We start from the raw sequence: 23551 nt of genomic DNA, 5'->3' as shown, positions 1-23551 counted from the left end.
GGAGGGAAACCCACTCCCCCCCAGTGACGGGAGGAGAGGCTGCTACCTGGGCTTCAGGTTCAAGGAGAGGGGTTCAGGCACGGCAGAGCCCCAGAGGGGCGAAATGGGGCAAGTCAGCTCAAGGACAACCTGGTGCCGAGCCCCCCAGTCCCAGAGCCAGGCTGCTAGATGGCTAAAGAGGGGCTAGGCGCAGAGCAGGAGAGGGGTTTGCCATCCAGAAGGCTTGACGATCTCTAAATGCTGTTTCTAATCTTTCTTGAATTTGGTGGATGCCAGACTGAGAAAAAAATGATGACTCCTCAAAAATGATTTTAATGTTCACGTGTTGCACCCAAACCTAGGGGTTGGCATAAATACCAGAAATCTGTTTCTCATTCAAGGGACAGCAATACAAAGTTGGGTTTTTCCCTCTTGTTTATTTAAAACCCTTGTTTTTGACTTTTTCATTAATCTCTTCCATTATTTTTAATGCGGCAGCATCTTGATGTAAGAGATTGAAACTTAAACCTAAGGTAAAGCGGGGGAGCCTGGGTGGCTCATTCGGTTAAGCATCTGATTCTTCGGTTTCAGATCAGGTCATGATCTCAGGGTCATGGGATCGAGCCCTGCATGGGGCTCCATACCAGGCATGGAGCTTGCTCAAGATTCTCTCCCTCTGCCCCTCGCTCTGCTTTCATGTGCATGCTCTTGCGCGCGCTCTCTCTCTCACTAAATAAATAAATAAATAAATAATAAATAAATAAAATCTTAAACCAAAAATCCCCAGAGCTAAGTCAAAGCTCAGGAAGAACATAGGAGCAGTTTCATGTGTTCCTAGCATTGTAAACTTCCAAAAGCTGACCTACAACGGAGTTTAAGATTTCTCCTCTTCACCCATAAACTTTGAAACTTTTCTCTGATAAATACCTGCGATGGAAAATTAGAATTACTGACCCTTTCCAACTTTGTCTTTCCCTGAATATACACAGACACACCCCAAACCCAATTCTCTCTTTCCAGGCAACATTTTGAAAGACTGCAACATTCTCTGGGAAGGTGGAAAGTATGGGAGTCTGTCCCTTCGCTGACACGTTCGGTTCAGGCAGGTGGTGACCTTCTTCCTGGGCCAGAAGTGAGGCCATCAGAGGACCCCTCACAAGTGCCCAAAAGCACCAAGCTTTGAATTCATGGAGTTGGGGGTGGGGTCCGTTTAGGACATGAAAAATAAAGTATCTCCCTTTAGTTGAAAATACCCATTCGGTTTAGTTCTTAGTGTGTGTCCTCACCTCGGATGGCGGCTTTGTTTTGTTTAGTTTTTAAATTCAAGTTAGTTAACATACAGTGTTTCATTAGTTTCACGGTAGAGTTGCATATAACACCAGTGCTCATTCCACCAAGTGCCCTCCTTAATGCCTGTCACGCAGTTACCCCATCCCCCCACCCACGATGACCATGGTTTGGATGGCAAGCCTGCGTGTGTGAACAGCTGGGTGGGATAAAGCATGCAGGGTTTTTGGTCTTCCAGCAGAATGCTTGTTTCTGCCTGGAGGTTTAGGAACCCTGTGCCCTGGGCCGGGTTCCCCAGATGGAGCCCGGAGAGACAAGGACTCTGGTGCAGGTGAGTTTTGAATGAATGCTCCCAGGGAGTCCAGGGGTGTGGCATGGGACTGGCAAGGGAAGGGGTCTGAGCGAAGAGAGGGTATGCAGCCAGGTCCTGTCGTGGGTCTCTGAGGACAGGCAGGCCCCGCCTCCCAGTTGTTCGGCTCAGGGGTCCAAGGATGGAGTGTTTGCTCTCCTGTAACTGGCTGAGGGCTGCCCCATGGGGCTGCGAATTCCCAGGCACTCCCCGCATGCAGGTAAAGCAAGCTCTGGCATCTGAGGGCAGCGTCCCCTCCCCGCACCTCGGTGGCAGGGCCAGCTGTGGGGAGTGAAAGCACCTGAGGGAGATGCCCAGTGACAGCCGCTCTGTCCCCACCTTGACATAGCCCTGGCCTCTTCGTTATGCGTAGGGCTCTTCCGGTCTCCAGAAGCTTCGCTTTTGTTGCAGACGTGAACAAACAGTCTTCAAGTTACATGCTGCTGAAGGAAGTGTGACACGGAGTAGTAGCCACCTCAGTCTGACTCTGCCTTCTGGTTACACGAGAGTTCAAGATGGCTGCGGCAGGCTAGGGATTTCTCTGTGGAGGAGATTCACGTAGACAGCGATGAGCGACCTCTGGCCGTGGGTCCAGCGAGCGGCTGGAGAATGTTTGTGCTGGCCTCCAGCGACTCCGCTCCATGGGGGCTCTCCCTGACCTGCTTCTCTCCTCACATGCTGTCCCCCATTCTTGCCTCTTCAGGGCAGCCTGTGAGAACCTTTGTGCTCTGCGTTCGCCTACCTCCTTGCGTTCACCTGACACCACGACGCCCCAGTGTCCTCCTTTCCAGCCGTGTTTGGTGAATCTGGCAAACCTCTGTAAAGCACTTACTGCATGCCCAGCGCCATCTCTGGCCTGGAGAGACAAAGATAAACCACACGGACGGCACTGTGGCCTCCACAGAGCATGTGGTCCCCGGCGTAATAACGAACGAACAAACAGGTGTGATGAAGCCTTGCGATAAGGGTTAGGAATGGGGGTGAGCGAACGGGATGCCACCTGGATTTGGGAGGTCAGGGATGCTTCCCGGAGGAAGAGACGTTTCGTCGGGGACGCACAGGGCAGGATGGGAGAGTAAGCCAGCAGAGGGCTGGGGATGTGAGAAGTACGTTCCTGACAGTATTTGAGTAAAGGCTGGGGCAAGGAAGGAAAAAATTCTGTAGGATGGAAAGATAGAATTGGAGCCAAAAACAGAAAGGAAGGAGAAGTAGGGATGGAGCTGGAGGGGCAGGAGGAGGCCTGACCCCACAGAGATTGGTAAGGCGGCCTAGGGAAGGGAGGACATGACTAGCAGTCCCTTGCCTTACCCTGCACTTGTCTCCTCAGCACCTTCTCACCTGACATTCCCTCTGCCTGAAAAGTCTCCTCTCCAGGCAATACCCTCAAGCCAGGGTTAGGTGTCCCTCCTGTCCAGGGCCGCACCACTCCGAGCCTGCCTGTGTTCTCCCGAGCCTCCCCGGTGGCACTGAGAGCAAGCTGAGGGCGGGGACCGTCTCCGAGACCCCAGGCACAGGGCCTGGCGGGGCAGGTACAGAGCAGCTTCGGGTTGGATGGCGGTCTGGGACCAGCGGAAGGTGGCTGACCAAAAGGGAAACAGGAAGAGCATGGAGAGGCAAAGAGGGACAGAATATTAAGAGGTGGAAAGAGAACAGAAAAGGGAAAAGAAGGGGAAAATTTCACTCAGCATTTCGAGCTTCTTAGGGAAAAGGAATCAAAGTGCAATTCTTACTAAAATGAGAAGGAACCACAATGATCACCTTTAAAATGACAGAAGATAGGAGAGAAATAGTGTATGCAAGACTGCCCAGATAGATCAAGGTAAAGAGGCCCCTGGACAGAGACTCGGTAATGGCAGTGACTTGGGCCTCTGCCCATCAGTTAAGAGCAGGACTCCTCTGAGTCCTCCAAGCAATCAGAATGGTCAGTACCCACTGCAAAACTGTGGTTTGCTTTTATGGCTTTAATTAAATTCAATTAACTATAATAACCAGGGCTTCTGTCTGCCCCACTCTCCCTTTCAAAACATTCTATTTTAGCTGTTGGGCATGGAGCTTCTGCACTGAAAAATCAGTGTGTATGTGTGTGTGTGTGTGTGTGTGTGTGTGTGTGTGTGTGTGTGTGTGTGTGTTTGCCTTTACTAGAAGGGCAGGCTGACCTTTGAAGAACTGAATTACAGTAATAGGAACGGAAGCGAGTTGCTTAAGGCAGCCCCGAGTCCCTAATGCTGTCCCTTTCTCATATCTCAGAGCACCACACCACAGGCCATCAAGTGCAGAGGGGAGAGGGGGAACACTGAGTGAGGAAACCTGGCTGAACTGCCCACTGTCTGTGCTTTACCAGCTGAGAGAGCTTGGGCTCCCCTTCCAAAATGTTTGCTTCTTTCAATTCTAGAAGCATACCTTGGGGAAAGCTAGAGAATTAAACTTTTACTTTTAACACTTAAACAGCTTCTAAATACAAGCCTGTTTGGAGAAAAGGTGGGGAGGGGGACAGGCAAATGTCAGTCTTTGCAAAAGAGCAACAGGAAGCCTGAGTTGGCAATGTTTTTCTGAGTACTTTAGAGAGCTGAAGGTCAAGGTGCAGAAGGCCGAGTAAGGGACTGCAGGTCTGTGCCATGTTCAGCCCTCTCAGGGGAGTTGTGCCTCTCACATCTCCCCTGGCCAGCCTGGCACCAGGAACTTCTTTCTGAGTCCTGTGGAAGATTCATCCTGGGCCCTCCATAGGGACTCTGTGCACTTTCCACACGGGATCCAGCTCAGGTCCCGTGGAAAGAATTGAGGGTGACCTATTCTTAAATATTCCAGGGAAAAAAAATGAAAAAAAAAAAAAAAAAAAAAACCCTTGCAAGGAAGAGGAAAAAGGTCATCCTTTCTCAATACAGAGAAATTATATTATGATTCTTGGAAACCACAACAAAAATCAGAACAAAGAAATATCAGGATCCATTCTGTCTTGGAAATTTAAGTACAGAGGAATGACATATGGTAGCTGTGAGTTTTTCATGGGGCTGAGTCTGAAGAGATCTGCAGTTCTCAAGGGCATTCTGGATGGTGACAGCAGCCATTGGCAATGGGGGCTGGTGTGGTTAGGGCTCTCCCTTCCCCAGTGGCAGACAGGGCTTGTGTGCTGTGGTTGGACTGTGGTCAGCCAGGCTCTACGCCAACCACAGATCTGCCACTTTGTACCTCTGGGCTTTGGAGGAGGAATTTATTCATGCTGCCTCAGTTCCACACCTGTAAAATGGAGAGAATAATGGTGTCGATCTCAGTGTTGCTGAGAGCATTCAATGGATGGAGACAGGCCAGGCAGCTACAGCTACTTGGTATGTGGTCTTTACTACTGCCGTATTCTGATCCTAGCTGTGCAACCAGGAACATTACCAACCTCTTTTAGCCTTCATTTCCTCCTTGTAAAAAGGAGTAAAAATACTTACCTTGGGGGCCATTATCCAGTTTAAATGGAATGGTGTCCAAACGTGTTCACTGAGTCAGGGTCACTAAATGGTAGCCTTCCCAGTGAGGGTTTTCCTGAGTTTTCTACATTTTTCCATGACATCTTTTCAAATGCAGATCTAATAAGCTCACCTGCCCTCTGGACAGGACAACGTCTGATCCTTGCTCAGAATGGCAGGAAGCCACAGCTAGTAAGGCAGGCAGCCCTTCAGGAAGAAGAGACCTGAATAAAACGATCACTGAAGGAAACATTTAGGCTTCGTGCTGAGCATGTATTCATTTACTTAAATTTCAGAGCACTCTTATGAGCTAGGGCTGTTCTCATTCCCATTTGTAGGTGATGAAACTGTGTCTGAGGTTTAGCAGAAGTGGGATTCAGACAGGGGCCCTTGGCTCTGGAGTCTGTGTCCTGAACATGTGCCCCTGACTTTGCATAAAAAGCTTTCTATGGAGAGAGGAGGCAGGGAACATGTGGAAGGAAGCCAGAGGAGAGGTTGGGAGGGTGTTGTGGACACCTGGCCCACCTTCATTTTCAAGCAGCTTCAAGGAAACAAACCAATTATTTATTGTCACCCGAGCAACTGCGGTCTCTGGTCCTCCGTGTCCTCGTAACCATCCTTCCCCGCTTCCTCTCTCCCCTCCCCCTGGCCGCCTCATTGATAGGAACAGGGACACACGAGGCCAGCAAACTCAGTGACCGCACACAGTGTCCTTCTGTGTGGGTCACTGGCTCACAAGGTCAGCACAACAAACTCACCCCACTGCAAGGACTGTCCCTGGGAAGCTGGGGGAGGGGTGGGGCCAGTGTTTCGTCTTGGTCTCCAGCCTGTCTCAGGCCAGGGCAGGCCTGGGTGATTGGAGAGGGAACATTGGGGGAGGGCGAGTGCGGGTGGCAGAGAAAGCTTGACGGGTAGAGGAGGGGGTGGAGACTTTATTTGGGCATTTCAGAAGATTACTCCAGAAGGCTGCTAAGTAGAATGAGCTTCTGCACCTCTAACCTCTCATGTACACCAAGCGCCTTACTACCTTGTTTTGGTAACAACTAGACTTTGAATCAATCACCTTCCCGCTCCTTTTTAAAACCATAAATGTCAGAAATATAATCCTTATTGTTGATGTGACTGTTGGGGAGGAGGTGGGGAAAGATCACGTAGCCTGTGAATCAAACATCGCCTGTAGAACATTCTGTTGGTGTGTTCCTTTTCCCAACCAGAGAGAGTCTAAGAATCATATTGTAAATCTGTGTAACACCTAGTTTATAAATTATTTTACATATATTTTCAGAAGACGGAAAATCATTTTGCTTGGGATTCTTAACCCTCTCAAAATAAAATCTCAATATACTTCTTTCTGGGCACAGCTTTCCAAGGCCATGCTGCAGAATGGGGCTTTCTTTTCTCCCTTTATTTAAAGATTATATGAATCTCAGGAAAAGAAAGCCACTGATTTTAGGTGACTAAGAGCAAAGATTTAGAAAGAAAAAAGAGGACTTGTTTGGAAGATCTGCCTATTTGGGGAATAGAGAGAGTTTTCTTTCTTCGAGCCTGGAGGATTTATGGATTTATGTTTCCTCCTTAAAACAAATGACCCAAGCACTTTTTTTGGGGGGGGGGGGCACTGACGCTAATCAATTACCTTTGTTACTAAAGAAATAAATAATCTCTACAGAGTAATAGAGTTAAAATGCACTAGGATCTAGTGTTTGGGGTTATGTGAGACTTTTTGTTTGTTTGCTTTTGTCTCTCTAGAGCTGCGCTTTGGCTAATTTCTAGTTATGGAGTAATTTTTCCTTTTGCCACGAGTCCTGATCCACAGGAGACAAGTCAGAATGTCAGGGCCGGAAGGGACCTTGGAAAACGTAAGCCGCATGCCTTGGTTCGGGTCGGGGGGTGGGGGGAGCTGGAGGGCATCCCCTCTGGGGCGTGCGTACCTCCAATTCTCCAATTCTCTGCCCTGGACGCTTGCTGTCGAGCTGTCTCTCCTTTTTCACATCTCAGCGCTTGGACGCAAAACCTTCGCCCTCCGTGGCGGCGGCAGGGGGCGGGGGGGGGGGGGTGCCTACCCCCAGTCAAACAAGTGATCCAGGCATTCGAAAGGGTTTGGCGTCGGGGCGGACCGGGTTCCTGCCACCGTGCGGCGTTTGGGCTCCGCGAACGCGCGCCGCGACGCCGGCCCCGGGCGGCCCCGTCTCAGCGCCGTCTCAGCGCCCGGCTCCGGCGGGGCGGCCCCGGCCGCGCCGCGCCAGGCTCGCGGGGGTCAAGTCCAGGTTGCGGCGCAGGAAGGCGGCGGGGGAGGGGCGGCCCGGCCGCGCCCCCACCTCCTCTGCCCTGCGCCGTGCGCAGAATGTTGGGACCGTTCCACTGGCGTGGTATGTCTGTGTAAACATCGTTAGCCTCGGGACCCGACGCATTGCGCGTTTTTAATTTCTCCTTACCAATTGCGGCCTGCCAGCGTTGGAGAAGAGGACGGAGACCTCGCCTCTCCGCCCTTGGGTTGCATTCCCAGGCGCCCGGCTTCCTAGACACGGTGGGGAGAGGTGCGCCTCTTCGTGTTCTGTACCCAAGGATGATGGATGTCCGTGCTGCATTCTTAACGTACCTCATTTGTAACATCTCTGGCTCAGGGGGAAATCTTCCCTACTCACCTGGAATTGGCAAAACGTGGCTTCTCATGAATGTTCACTCTTTAATCTCCCCGGGCGCCAGGAAAGAGCAGAATCCTCTTACCAACCAGGCCTTGGCGAGTGGAGATGGCCCAGTCCCCTCTGTCTGCAGGCCCAGGGGTCCGAGGGCCTCTTCCCTCTTTGCCCACTGCCACGTGTCCTCCTCACTTGGGTTCCTGCGTCTCCGTAGTGCACCACCCCTCCCCCCACCTCCCGACCTCACTCATTTCTCAAAGTCCCAACCTCATTCAGAACCGCCTTTCAAATCTACTAACTTTGAAAAATCTATTTCATCATCCATAAAAACAGCATCTCTGCCTTCTTCACTCAGATGGGGATGGGGTGGGGATGTCCTTGTCACTTGGGGTTAAGAAACCTCAAAGCAGGGGAGGCTCCTTTCAGGATACCTATTTTGAGGCAGATCATACAAATGACAAAGATAAAATCCCTTGGAGCCTATGGCAGTTTTGACTTTAAACATGAGGCCAGTTAACAAGGGAAGAGGCAATAAATTCAGCCCAGGGCATGACCCAGTACTAAATTGTCTCTTACAGTGTCCAGATTTCTGGCCAAGTTGTCAATTTGATGCCCCCTCTCTCCAGGAGCCTCCTCAATTCCCCTTTCAGGTCGCCTTGTTTGTGTTGGTTTGCTTTTGCTTCACTGCCAAGTTATCTCTTCCCTAACTCCCCCCCCCCCCCAACCCCCATTCTCTGACTCTGTTTTCCAAGTTCCTTAAGCATGACCAGCATAACACACCCACAGTTTCTCCTGCTAAATCCCTCAAGTTGCTTCCCTGGTAGAAATTTTGAAACAAGCTCATGTCAGAACATTTTGTTCATCCCTCCCCACACACAAGCTGGTGAAAGATGGAAGGCTCTGGTATTTGCTGGAAATGAAAACACAGGGACGCTGTTGGAACGGACATCACGATGTTCTTTTTGTCCTTTGTACAAGGTGATCATGTATCCTTCACATTCTATATAAGAACAGCTCATAAAGAACATGTCACCCCAACTGGAGACAAGCCATACTGGTGAGGGTTAACCAAGAAGCACTTAGTGAGCCTGAGTCTGGGAAAGGATTAGACCATGCTAGACGAATGGTCTGATCAGAGTGATAAAGTTATCCCAAAGATTCTTTCCACTTTATGTTTAACAGTTACTTTTCTTCAAAGGCAGTGGGTAAGTGGTGCTGCTTTTCTGGCCTGGAACAGGCCATTCAGACAACTACACAACAAGCCAGCATGAAACATTGTATTATCTTTCCTGCTCCCTTAGATTTGGAAGGAAACTGTGATATCATTACGTACACATCACACAGTGTTTTCTTCTTGATGTTCTACAAATCAAAAGGAGGGAGATCAAACGCATTTAGCACGCTGCATAAGTGCCTCATGGGATAAATTGTCCACAAGGCAGAGGTTTGGGACACAAAGCAGAGAATTCCAAGTGCCCCCCTTGGGCAATGTCGGCGATTGGACAAGGTGAGAAGCGACCAGGAAATGAGGATTTTCCTCAGCATGCAAAAGTTGCTCAAAGTGCGTCTCTGGGTGTTGCTATTAGTTGCCTTCTGCTGCTTGCTCAGCCAGAAAAATAATGACAATGACCTTGATCGTAATTGTAATATAAACTGCTAACATTTATTGAACACTTACAATGTGCCAAGCTCTGTGAGTGGTGGTTTAGTAGGTTACACGTCTGCCTTTGGCTCAGGTCATGGTGTCAGGGTCATGGGATCAAGCCCTGTGTCAGGCTCCCTGCTGAGCAGGGAGTCTCCTTCTCCCTCTGCCCCTCCTCCCTGCTTGTGCTCTCTCTCTCTCTCTATCTCAAATAAATAAATAACATCTTTAAAAAAAAAAAACTCTATTAAGTATCTGTTTATGAGAGTTTCTACCATTAAGGAGGGGCGCTTAGTATGAGCGAGGCCCTTAATCCTCACCTCTACCCTGGCCGTAGGTATGCAGTATTACCCAGCTTACGGATGGGACAATAGAGGCTCAAAAAAGCTGAGTAATTCTCAAAATCAGAGCTGATGTTTGAATGCGAAACTGCCTGTTCTGAGCCTGGGCTTTTTCTGACTTATGTTTGTGTGTGTGTATGTGTGTGTGTGTGTGTGTGTGTGTAGAGGGGAGGGAGATTAGAGAAGTCCCCTTAGGGTGTGTACCTTAGGGTGCGTAGCAAGAACTGAAACCTTCTCTGTGGTTAAATTCATATCAAGCGACTGCAGTTGCCATAGTAGCCCCAAAAATGGAGAGAGGAAGGTGGGTGGGAGTGACGGTCGCAAGCTTCAGGAGGCAGGGGGTCTGGGGATTGACCTTGAAGGGCAGGTAAGGTCTGGATGGTAGGAGGTGAAGGTGTACCAGCTTTGCAAAGGGCTAGAGGTAGGACTGGCATGGCAGTGAGGAAGGAGTCTGGCTGACCTGGGATCCGTTTCAGTGACCCTAGCTGAGCCTGGCATCAAACCCTGTTCATCTGTGAACCCCCTTTGTCTGGCCGAGCCCCTGGCAAGTAAATACTTAGTAAATGTTGGGGTGCACCAAACTGAGTTAAATCAGCTGAAATCCCTCACCCAGTCTGAGACCTTTGACGCGCGCTGCCTTCTCTGTCCCCGCCCTGGGCCCTGCCCCTTCCTTCTTCGCTGCCAGCTTGTCTTAGTTTCACCAGTTCCTTGCCACCATCAAGAGGTGTTTTAACAGAGAGACTGACAGCGCTCATGGCCCGAGTTCCTGGTGAAGGCGGCAGTGACGGCGAGAGTCGCGAGCCTGGTGTGTGCCAGTGGCTGTTGTCGGCACTTCACGTGCGTTCATGTGTTTAACCCGCCACAAAATGAGCAGGCTTATGATGCTTACTTTACAGGTGAGGAAACTGAGTCACAGAACTTAAATAACCTGCTGAGGGTCCTTCTGAGAGTGAAAGACTGAGCCTCGACTTAAACCCAGGAAGTCTGGCTTCCGTTTCTGTGTTCTCAACTGTTCCTTGCATACTGGTTTCTAAAAATAGCTGAACATTGCTTCAACTGTATCCAAGCCACATCCGGTCACCTCTTTGATGTGTATGATTATGACCTTCAGTCAGGCAAGTCAAGGTCAAGACTTGTAGACTCAATCAGTCTGAGACCTGCTGATCTGCTCTCTCTCTCTCCCTCTCTCTCTCTTTGTTATCTTTCAACTTCCTTGGAATTTTTGATTCTTCTTACTCTTAATTATCATGGAGAAGGACCAAATTTAGGTATTAAATTATGCTCTTTTGCAATCCGCATAGAAAGCAGCATGCAGCTCTACTTGATGGCTGTTAGGAAAGAATTTTCATGAAGATAAGCCTTGTGTGAATCGATCTCAAATTCAGTGTCTGCCCATCAAAGCCACGGAGGAGATCCCTTCCACGGGCAGAGCTCCTAAAACTGCTTGTCTACTTGTCAGAGCCTTGAAGACGCTAGGGGAGAAGTGGTGCTGTGTTCTAATCTTTGAAGAACAGAGTTCACGAGCCGGCCTCACCACCCCAAACCGACAGTGCAGTTGCAGAGACTGGACGGGTTTCTCCAAAAATGCAAACAGGAAGCAGCCACACATGAAATTTTCGACTCCCGAATGCAAGTTAATACATCAAGCAGCTGTACTGAATGTGACCGTGAACCGGTGTTCCTCTGAATGTGCTTAAAAGCACAGCCAAATTTGAACTTCCTGTATCCCCCTGCAAGCATCCTTGCAAATCTGGCCTCCTGGTGACGTTGGGCACGCAGAACATTTTTAGGATCTGGGGACATTGTGTGAAAGGAGAGGCAAAGATCAGGACAGAGAAGAATGACATGTAACAGCAACCAGATGATCCAGGGAAGGGATGTGCCATTCTGATGCTGAAAATGCCCTCTGATGAATGTGTGATGTTTCCTGGACATTAAATAAGAACAGGAAATACTTCGCAGAAGACTTATTAATACAACAGCTATTGAGTAGTCCAGTAGTAGTGGGGTGGTGGACGAAGGAAAATAAGTACAGGAATTTGTAACTATGTCAAGCAGGGGCCCCAGATTTCTCTTTAACCCCTCATTGGCTAAAGAGGCGGACCCCAGGGGGTTGCATGGAAGCATAGCAAGAAATTGTTTGAAGGATCTTCAAAGTCCTTGGGATAAAAGTCCATATGAAACAATATTCAGGCGACTTCCTCGATGCTAGGAAGTCAGTTAGTTTTGTATTTCTGCCAGTTCTAGAAATAAATACAATACCTCGCATCTTATTTAAGCCTGTGATCTCACTTTGCCCTTCACAACAGCTCTGTGAGGTAAGTGGCCCATAATCTCCTTGACGTCTGTCTTACAGATGAGAAAACAGTCAGAGTGCGATGAGGGGCTCCATCCAAGCCTCGGAGTTGTTTACGCCTTGGGCCTGGGAGCCAGGGCTTCCGACTGCCACGTGGACATGTCACGTGGACATAGTCACGCAGGGCGGAGTGCTCAGGTCTGTGATCTATATACTGTGACGTGTCTGAGCATGATGGGGCTTCTGGTAAGGGCTGAATATTGGGGTGAAGTTAAGATAGTGGGGTGGTCTCCTCACACCTGGGAGAGACAGTGCTCCCAGAGAGGACCGAGGGTGACCAGGAGCACATAGGGCTGTGGGAGTCGCCAGTGAGAGGAGAGTTCAGGTTGGCTCCTGCCACATGTCCGCTTCGCTCGTCCCCATAGCTGTCTCCGAGTGAGGATAAGAGCCGTGATTCATGAGTTGCTAAAGACTGTGGAGGAAACTGCTCTTATGTAAACACCACTGATGCGGAATAGCTGTAGAAAACCAATTCTTCAAAGCTGACTTTTATTGTACTTTCAAACCGAATCCGTCGTCATCCCACATCTCTCTTCTTTTCTTTTGAGAGTTTCATTTTTTTCTTTCTTTCCTTTCTCCTTCTTCTCTCCTCCTCCTCCTTCTCCTCCTCTTTCTTCTCCTTTTTCTCCAACACCGTATCTCAGTAGCTTAACACCATTAGAACTTATTGACTCTCACATCAACCCTAAAATGAGTTTTTCCAGTCAGCAGGCAGCTCTATTCTAAGCAGAGGTGGGGGGCCAGGCTCTTCCTTGCTGGGGCTCCAATAAGTCGCAGGCTCGCCATCACCATGAAACCTTCTAGGTCATGGTGCTCGTCGCCATCAAGCGTGCAGAAATAAAAGGAGCCTGCAGCTTTGCATGTGGAAAGGCTATTGGGGCCCCTCAGGAAATGACACTACTGCTGCTGCTTCTGCTAGAGGCGGTCACAGGTTCACACCAACCCATGCATCATGCACGCTGGGAAGATGTGTAGCCCTGGGCCAGGAGAGAAGCAGGTGGGTTTGGAGAGGAGCATGGATTCCCTCGCTGAATCCTCTTCCTACCCGAGAGGGGCCAGGTCATGAGCCATGGGGGATGGGAGGAGTGGCAGATCGTGCTGGCCTCCTACAGCATGGGAAGAGGAGCCATTTTGAATAAACCCCAAAATGCTGTAGATGTTCTTGATTGCAACAGGTCCTTTACATGGAAAAGAAAATTCCGAATAATCAATCTCATACGAAAAAATACAGGAAAGTAAAAAGAAAAAGACCCATAGAGAACCACTATTACCATTTTGACATATTTGATATTAAATACTTGATATATTTTCTTGCAGTTGATAGTTTTCAGAAGACTTTTTTACTTAAATAAATTTATTTAAATTTTATTTAAGGGACACCTGGGTGGCTCAGAGGGTTAAGCCTCTGCCGTCTGCTCAGGTCATGATCTCAGGGTCCTGGGATTGAGTCCTGTGTCGGGCTCTCTGCTCAGCAGGGGGCCTGCTTTCCCCCTCTTTTTCTGCATGCTTCTCTGCCTATTTGTAATCAATCTCTCTGTCAAATAAATAAATAATCCTTAAAAATTTTATTTAAGATACATCCACAAAGGAACTGTATTTCTATGTATTTATACTGAAATATAGGTTATACATGGTTCTAATAGTGAACTATAATTTTTAGTTCTACTTTTTTCATCCAGTAATAAATTTTACATTAATACAGGACATTTTAGCATATAGAAGACATTTTTGCATACACTTTTATGAACTTATTTATGATTTTCTACACTATTTTTCACCATATGTATAGTCTTCATATTCACAATCTTTAATATGTGTGTTCTGTTGAGTTTCAACTCAACCATAATAGGCTTAATTATTCTCTTTTTCTTATATTTTCATTTCCTCTTCCCTCTCTGTCATGGATTGGGTTGGTCCTCTGTCCAAATTCCTTCAAATTCTTTTTTACATTCTGTGTTGATGGAAATGTGAATCATTTAAGGTTTTTTGGAAGGCTACCTAGTAGATTCTACTGCAATTTCAAATTCATACACTCTTTGACCCAGAAGTCCCTTTTTAGGGACTAGTGTTTTTGTCTGTATGAGATAGATTCCCAGGAATGGGCTATCTGGAAAACATATTGAGAGATTATTCATAGTAACAAAACAGAATAAAAAGCAAAATTGTGGGGCAAAACAACAAAACCCTGCTGACAAAATGATTGTCCCTAATAAAATATCGTGTAGTCATTAAAGAGAATGAAATGGAGCTAGACCAGTTCAATGGACAGGATTTCCATGAACTATTGGTCAGACAGAACACAAGGAACTGTGTACAGTGTATTTAGTAGGATCCCATTTATGAAAAGAAAACAGGACAAAAATAATAATAATTAAAAAAGCCTGTGTGTAATATGTAGATGAGCCAGTTGCAAATAAGATATATTCATGTCCTGGTCACAAACTTTATTTTTCAAGTTACTGGAATAGTGATATTCAAATGAAGTGTTATCTGTTCCTTTGGAGCAGGAATTATCACCCACCTCTGATACTTGGTGACAACAAGCATCTTAACACGAGGTCCAGAGACATCTAGCTGGAATCCAAGGGTTAAAGGAAGCATTTATTTCAAATACACAGAAGTAACACTTTTTAAAATGAGGTGATGGTTTTGCTTTACATTTCCAGGGTTGCTTTAAAAACGGATGAATGGATAAGGAAGATGTGGTCCATATACACTATGGAGTATTATGCCTCCATCAGAGAGGACGAATACCCATCTTTTGTAGCAACATGGACGGGACTGGAAGAGATTATGCTGAGTGAAATAAGTCAAGCAGAGAGAGTCAATTATCATATGGTTTCACTTATTTGTGGAGCATAACAAATATCATGGAGGACAAGGGGTGTTAGAGAGAAGGGAGTTGGGGTAAATTGGAAGGGGAGGTGAATCATGAGAGACTATGGACTCTGAAAAACAATCTGAGGGGTTTGAAGTGGCGGGGGGGTGGGAGGTTGGGGTACCAAGTCGTGGGTATTATAGAGGGCACGGATTGCATGGAGCACTGGGTGTGGTGAAAAAAGAATGAATACTGTTTTTCTGAAAATAAATACATTGAAAAAATTAAAAAAAAAACTACTATGGTACTTGTTCCTGGGGGCAAATCAAAGAATGAGACAGTGTTGGCAGGAATGACAAGAACTGACTTCTAAAGTTCTTGCTATGTGTCAGCCAGCGGGTGAATTACTTTAAATATACAGTCCTATTGGTTACAATCCTGAGAGGTAGTGTTTCTGCATTTTCCAGAAAAGCCTGGAGAGATTAACATCTATCAAGGGTTATGTAGCTTGTGCGTGGCCAAGACAGACTTGGTCTCAGAGTGGATAATCTGCAGGCTGTGTGTCTAACCATCTTCCCAGATGGCCCGCCTGTCTTTTACTGTCCTTCTATACCACAAACCTCTTCCCATACTTGGCATGCATGCATTCTTGAAATATGTGGGTAGAGTTAAATTTTGGGGGTGGGGTGGGGTGAATCATACTTTCTTATGGATTTATATTTTAAAATTAGGTATGTGTCCCTAAGGCCTAAGTATTTGTCAAATGACATTATAAAATCACATGCATACACACGTATGCATATGTATGTATATGTACTATAGTCCATGTGTGTCTGTGTCTATGGAGAGTGGGTGCTCTGAAGGGTATAGGGCAGCTTTCAATATCATTCTGTAGCTGGACAGTAAGTCTACCTTCTCTTTTTGGTTCCAGATAGCAAAAAGGAAAATGAGCTCTGTGCTACTCATCTTACAAGTTTTTGCACTGCTTTGAGGATTTTGAGATACTGTGATTCAGCTAGAGCCCCAGGAGAGGCTGGAAGGGCTGGGGGCAGCTGTAGGACAGTGGGACCTGGACACAATCCATGGACAGGAGGAGTTTGAGGGAGTTAAAGCAAAATAATTAAATAATGTTTTTGTTTTGCATATTGACTATTGCCTGGTTCAACATAATGTTTTATCTCATGATGATATTTCCGTTTTCAGTAAAACCTGTTATAAGTAAAATTGGAAATACTTTAAAACAATAGAATGGGATTATCTATGCTGCAGAATGGAATTTCTGTCCCAGATTTACAAGCACCAACAACTTGGTAAACAGAGAGGGTCAGTGAAATAATTGCTATATGTCTCTTTTACTTTGGTAAAAATATATGAGTGTTAGCAGGCATATATAAAATATTTACATGTTATGATTTCTTAACCTAAGTTTTTCCCATTGTATTAGGATCCATCTATTCAAAATTAAAAATCAGAAAATCCACAAATGACTTCTTATGCTCCAAATGTTTAAAAAATGCTGACTTTTCCCTTAATAAAACATAAACATCCTCCTTCTCCATACTCCCAAGATAGAGCTGAATTTTTTTTTTTTTTTTTTTTTTCACAAAGAACACCCCGGAGGAAGTAAGGAGCCTGGTCTCCAGAGTGTCTGTCTGCACATTAGAGCAGGACATTACATTTGTTACTGTTATTTTAATCCTCATTTAAAGACTCCTTTGGCTTTAAGAGATACAGGTAAGGGCTGGGAAGCAGGAATTCTTTCTACAGATCTAAGGAGTTCTGCTAATGAATACTTCCTTAATTGCCTGAGGTGGGGCGGGGTGGGGGGGTGTGGAAATCTAATTTTTTTTTCTTTTTCTTTTTTGTAGTATCACAGGGATAGAAAAAATTTTCACTTCCCATGCCAGCTCTGACAAGTGGGTATTGTTTCCGGGGTTGAGACGCTTTTGGGGAGCAACTTCAACTTTGAGTTTAGTCAAAGTGTTCTGGGAGACATGTTTTTAGTATATATGTGCTGCTGAAGCAAGCACAGAGACATGTTTTTAAGTGGACCTCTGAGTTGACCGTATTTGGTAGAGTGACCCCGGGCAGGCATTTCTGTGGTTGCCATTACGTAAAAATGTTAGATTTAAAAAATGTCCAGAAAGTATCTCCAAATATAGAGTTAAGCTGGAAAGAAAGGGGAAGTTTTGGGTTTCAAAAACAAAAAGCAACTCAAACCTAAAGTGGGGCACTAGAGCTGGTGTGGAGATGACCTTTGGGCGGGAGTCGTCGTGGGCGGCAGGGCTCAGGGCCTGGGCACTAGGGTTTTGATGCTCAGATGGTGACAAGGCGTGGTCTCAGGGGCTGAGATCGAGGCCCTCAATCTGGGACACTCAATGGGTCACTGGCTTTTGAAAGAGGGATTGCAAAACCATCATTTTGGGGTCCGACTGAAAACTAGGGTTTTAGAGAAGCAAAGCTTCAATAATTTCTCTAGTGGGACCCTGATTCAAGGAGGGGTGTGTGGGATTCCAACTGAAAAATAACTTCTGCTGAAGATAAGCTTAAAAAAATCACAAACTCCGTAAGGAACCAGGCCACCATGATACAGAGCCACCAGAAAAAATACATAAGATACTGGCACCCAAGGATGGGAGAAAATAGAATAATCTGAAAGAGACATAAAATACAAATCTTTAAGATGACTAGAAGTAAACTATAGAACTAATGAGATAGGAAAACAACCCTATACAAAAATAAAGAATAAGCAGATTTGAGAAAGAAAAATGGAACTGTAAAAATGAGACATATTGAAGTTGGGACGCCTGGGTGGCTCAGTTGGTTAAGCAGCTGCCTTCGGCTCAGGTCATGATCCCAGCGTCCTGGGATCGAGTCCCATATCGGGCTCCTTGCTCCACAGGGAGCCTGCTTCTCCGTCTGACTCTGCCTTCCACTCTGTCTGCCTGTGCTCGCTCTCGCTCGCTCTCTCTGACAAATAAATAAAATCTTTAAAAAAAAAAATGAGACATATTGAAGTTTAGAATTCAAGAGATGGGTCAAAGAACAAATTTGTTCTAGCTGCCAGGAGAACTCCTTAACCAGGAGGTAGAGCGCAGCAAATCACCCAGCAAAGAATACAGAGAGGAAAGGAAATGGAAAGTTGAAGACAGATTCAGTGATATGGGCAACAGAATTAAGAGAACCAATACATAGCCAATTACAAGTTTTGGAATGGAAGGATTCAAAGAGAATCAAGGAGATGTGATATTCGGAGACAGAGAGGATGATCAGTTTCTTGAAGTGGACAAAAATTCGAGTCCTCAGAACAAGGCAGCACAGTCTCTTTCCTTTAGTAATTTTCCCCTCTCTATTATATTATTGCCATCAGCAAATATATACATTTTCATCAAATGTCATAGTAAAATAAAACAAATTCCCTTTGTCCCACAGCCTCCTCCAGATGCTACGCCTTTTCTTCTCACAGTGACACCCCTCTGAAGAGTTGCCTGTATTCCTCATCTATAGTCTCTCTTCTCCTACTTCTTTTTGGAGCCCCTCGAATCTGGATTTCATCTCCATTTCTCCACAGAGCATTCACCCAAGATTTCCATATTGTTAATTCCAGTGGTGCATTCTCCATCCGCATTATGCACAGTCTGAAGCATTTGGTAGAACTGATTGCTCCTGCTTTCTTTTTCTAAAAAAATTTTTTAAAAATTTTATTTGATTTTATTTTTTAATTTAAATTCAATTAAGTAACATATAGTATACGATCAGTTTCAGAGGTGGAGGTCAGTGATTCATCAGTCTTTTATAACACACAGTACTCATTGCATCATGTGCCCTCCCTAATGTCCATCACCCATTTACCCCATTCCCCCATCCCCTTCCTTCCGGCAACCCTCAGCTTGTTTCCTATGATTAAGAGTCCCTTCTGGTTTATCTCCTTCTCTGATTTTGTCTTGATTTATTTTTTTCTCTCTCTCCCTGGGATCCTCTGTTTCATTTCTTAAATTCCACATATGAGTAAGATCATATAATTGTCTTGCTCTGATTAACTTATTTCGCTCAGCATAATACCCTCTAGTTCCATCCATGTCATTGCAAATGACAAGATTTCAATTTTTCATGGATGAGTAGTATTGCATTTTATATATATACCACATCTTCTTTATCCATTCATTTGTCAATGGACATATGGGGTTTTCCCATTTTTGGGCTATTGTGGACATTGCTGCTATAAACATTGGGGTGCAAATACCCCTTCAGATCACTACATTTGTATCTTTGGGGTAAATTCTTAGTAATGCAATTGCTGGGTCATAGGGTAACTCCATTTTCAACTTTTTGAGGGACCTCCATGCTGTTTTCAGAGTGGTTGCACCAACTTGCATTCCCACCAACAGTGTAGGAGGGTTCCCCTTTCTCCGCATCCTTGTCGACATCTGTCATTTCCCAACTTCTTAATTTTAGCCATTCTGACTGGTGTGAGGTGGTATCTCATTGTGGTTTTGATGTGTATTTCCCTGATGCCGAGGACTGTTGAGCACTTTTTCATGTGTCTGTTGGCCATCTGAACGTCTTCTTTGCAGAAATGTCTGTTCATGTCCTCTCCCATTTCTTGACTGGATTATTTGTTCTTTGATTAAGTTTGATAACTTTGATAAGTTTGATAAGTTCTTTATAGATTTTAGGTATCAGCCCTTTATTTGATGAAACATTTGCAGATATCTTCTTCCATTCTGTCAATTGTCTTTTGGTTTTGTTGGCCATTTCCTTTGCTGTGCAAAAGTTTTTTATCTTGATAAAGTTCCAATAGTTCATTTTTGCCTTTGTTTCTGTCGCCTTTGGAAAAGGACTTCTGAATACCTTATTTCGTGCTTTCCCAGAACTCACTACTCTTCATACCTTATTTTTCTCCATAGCACTTATCACTCTCAGACAAAATTTATATGTATGGAATTATGATGTAATTCTTGTTTCATCCCACCACAATGTAAGCTGCTTGAACATGGAGACTTTGATTTGCTCTTTGCTGATCCCTAGTGCCTGGACCTGGCATACAGTAGGTACACAATAAATACATACTCAGTGAATGAATGAATCCTGAGCAGAAAATATATAGATCCACACTTAGACACATCATAATGAAATCTACAGAACATCACGTAACCAACAAAAATATTAAGAGAATCCAGAGGAAGAAGACAGATTACCTACAAAGAAATGATAATCAGTTGAGAACAGCATTCTCAAAACTAATACCAAAAGATGGTGGAATAATGCCATTAAATTATGGAAGGAAAAACAGTTTAGAATAAATATCCAGCTATGTTTTTCAGAAGTAAAGGTAGAATGAAGACATTGCAGATAATAATTTAGAGTCCCTTAAAGAGCTACTTAAAAATATACATGCCCTGCCTATTTACATCCAGTAACTCCTTCCTGAAAATCAGACAAGCTAAATGGAAACACTGCCAATCCTATTTCCCATTATACCAATGGCAAAAAATCTAATTCATTATATACCAACCTGAAACCACTAACTACTTTCCTAAAATACAACCAACCACAGCAAAATATTGACGTATAGCAACCATCAAGTACTTAAATAAATAAAAACTGCTTAAAGTATTATTTCCTGATTGCAAAATGGTGTATGTGGCTATTAACAGATACCTGTCTTGAGTAACTCTCTGATACACCAGTAACTCTCTGTAGCACCAACAGCACACAGGGGACACTGCTGGCTCTCTGTAAGCTTTTCAGTGTCTTCACAAGATTCTACCAATTATTTTTGGAATAAAACTTCAGACTATTTTTTTACATTGCTTTGTTCAAAGGGTTGATGAAATTTTGAGATGAGCATAAGTTTTCTTTTTTCTATAAAAACACTAGCCAAAAAACCACAGTGTTCAGAAATAAATATTATTTATAAAATTTGGGAATTAAACGCAGGAAAATGTTCATCTAAAAATCAGTTTCCAGGGTATTCCTGTATTTCAGTAGGAAGGAAATTGAAACCAGTGGAAACAAAACAATTGGCAAACATATAAGTAAAATTAATAAGCACTGATGTAAAAACAAACACACAAACCCCCAAGACCAATAATGATAATACTAATGAGATAAGAGTTAAAATAAAGTGGAATTTAAACAATTGATAATAATGTGACTGGCAGAAGGGATGAGTATCCCTTGCTTTTTTGGGGAAGAGGGCAGAGCCAATGGTGACTTGAGTTTATCACGTGCCCATGTTAAAAATTTTTAAATGGTAACTTCTAACAGAATAGAAATACAGTTTATAAATTCAAGTCTGTAGAAGGAAACAAAAGAGAATAATTAGCAAGTTTGATTCTATATAACACAGGAACACGGAGAAGAAGATACAAGAAATATGATATTAGAAAACACAGAAAGATCGTAGAAATAAGTCAAAATATCCGTAATCAAATTCTTCAGTTAAAAAACTCGCAATCTCAGATGGTTTGGGAGAATATGCCCAACCATATTCAGCTTATAAGAGACATGCTTTCAATGTAACGATGTAGAAAGATGAAAAAAAAAAAAAAAGATGTGAAGGAATCTTGTAAACTACAGAGTTATTTCCAAATGGGAAAGCCTGTTAGTTATTAAAGTCCCATTACTCACTAGGCTATTCCATGATAATCCTTGATTGTCTCTCCCGCTGGAGTGTGAACTTTTTGAGGGCAGGAATCATGTATTTTCAACATTCTATCCTGTGCCTGACACATAGTAGGCTCAGAATACATATTTGTTAAATGAACATATGAATGAATGAATGAATGAATGGACAAGATACTAGGTCCTCCTTAGACATTGACTATTTCAACCAATGCCTGTGTGGGGGTGGGGCCGTGTTCTGTTCTTGAAGTTGGTGGAGTTCCATGGATATTATTTCAATGTTGTCAATTTTATCTCATTTTTTTTTGTTGCAGTTATTATGAATATCTTGGTTGTTTTGAGCTACATTAAGTCTTTATTTCCCATTCGCTTGCCCTCCTCATTCAACTGGCTCAATGTCACCGATTCTCTTCTAGAAAATGAACTGATGCCAAATACATCAGATTTCGTCAAGTCTGCTCTGTGAGTGTATATTATATCTTCTTTCAGTCTTTCTTATTTGTGTTGCCCAAGGTTGTGGTTATGATTATTTCTGAAAACAAAAATGTCTCAAGGCAGACACACCCTCGTTTGTAAATAATGGTTGTGTCACTTAAAGAGCATGTACAGCTTGGTAACCATTGGAATTAAAACAGCTCCTATCAACGCTCTCTGGGAGGCCGGGTAAGATCAGGGAGGCATTTGGCTGGGCTTGTCATGTCCATGCTTGAGTCTCTGGGAGGAGGCTGCCCTATGCCAGCTTCAGGCAGGCGTGTGGAGAGCGCAGTAACAGTTCTGGTTCCTTCCTCTGGGAAACCAGAGACAGGAAACGCTACATGACATGCTATTAATAAAGGACAAAATCACTTGATGGTAATTAATATTATCCTCATGACTAAATATAGGTGTTAGCCAAGATGTTTGGGCCTGTTTGCTTCTTTTGGAGAAAATGTTATCTGGATTTGGCTTTTATCATTTTGCTCTATTGAATCCAGCTTTACATTTTTGTGTGTGAAATGCTCTCAGAACATTGCCTCATACCGTCAGCTTAATTCCAAATGATCAACGTCGAAGCTGAGACTACAGGACACCGAATATCTGGATATTCGCAAACATTGTTTTTTGTCTGAAGTTTTCATTTGTTAGTGCTGAACTACCAGCCTTTCTTGAGACTTGAGTAACAAGCAGCAGCAAACAAACTCCCTAAGTAATCCACACAGGTGTTATTCAGACACAGAGTCTCTTCCCCAAGAATGAATTATCTGTATAGAAAAAAAGTGACCTAGGGCCGCGCTTGGGTTAAGCGCCTGCCTTCGGCTCAGGTCATGACTGTAGGGTCCTGGGATTGAGCCCTGCATCACCCTCACCCTCTGCCTGCTGCTCTGCCTACTTGTGCTCTCTCTCTGTCAAATAAATAAATAAAATCTTTTTTAAAAATCTAAAAAAAAAAAAAAAAATCTTAAAAAAAAAAAGTGACCTAAAATGCTCCATTTCCATATTCTGTATTGAAATTCTCGTTGTGCTCATTTGTGGACTCTGGGTTGGGCTCTAGAGGTGCACAGCTGAGCTGGACCCCTCCATACACGCACACCACAGCTGGAGTGGGGGGGAGCTTGTGACTGGCTCAGGAAATGCCTGCTCTTGCTAATGCCCGCACAGCCAAAGACTCTCGTTAACAGCATGAGCCCAAATGGCAACTCTGAGTTCCGCTGAATTAGACCCACATCAACAAAGAAAGCAGATCATGGAGCTGCTAAATGACCAACAGTCCCAGTGTATCTGGGGCTAGAAAGCTTCCCCAGACACAGGACTTTCAGTGCTACAGCTAGAACAATCCTGCGCAGACCAGCATGGCTGGACACCCTAGTGGGCCGCTGGGCCTTTGGGGATAGTGGCAAACGTCACATGGAGCCTCTTTGTGATAACCCCAAGTGTCTTTCCAGTACCACCTCTCCTGCGCTGAGTTTGTTGAATTCCCTTTATAGTCAATAAGATGCGTATTAGTTCTCTGATTTTGAAGCCCTATGGCGCTTCAAGGTCTGGCTAAAATGTCACTCCCTTTATGAAACCTCCTTCAATCCA

The 23551-nt window shown here is 44.7% G+C and overlaps 1 long non-coding RNA gene across 1 annotated transcript in view; it reads left to right on the top strand.

Annotated features, from left to right (window-relative positions):
• Window positions 1-21946, top strand: part of LOC309847895 — a 46675-nt gene extending 24729 nt beyond the window's left edge. The window contains exon 5 of the long non-coding RNA XR_014302704.1: window positions 21805-21946. This is a non-coding gene — a long non-coding RNA (uncharacterized lncRNA). The remainder of the gene's footprint in view (window positions 1-21804) is intronic.
• Window positions 21947-23551: the final 1605 nt, after the last annotated feature.

This window comes from Mustela nivalis (genome assembly GCF_964662115.1).
Source record: "Mustela nivalis genome assembly, chromosome: 14".
Taxonomy (NCBI): Eukaryota; Metazoa; Chordata; class Mammalia; order Carnivora; family Mustelidae; genus Mustela; species Mustela nivalis.
The sequence above is the reverse complement of the archived record's forward strand: the minus strand, read 5'-3'. Positions and strand labels throughout refer to the sequence as shown.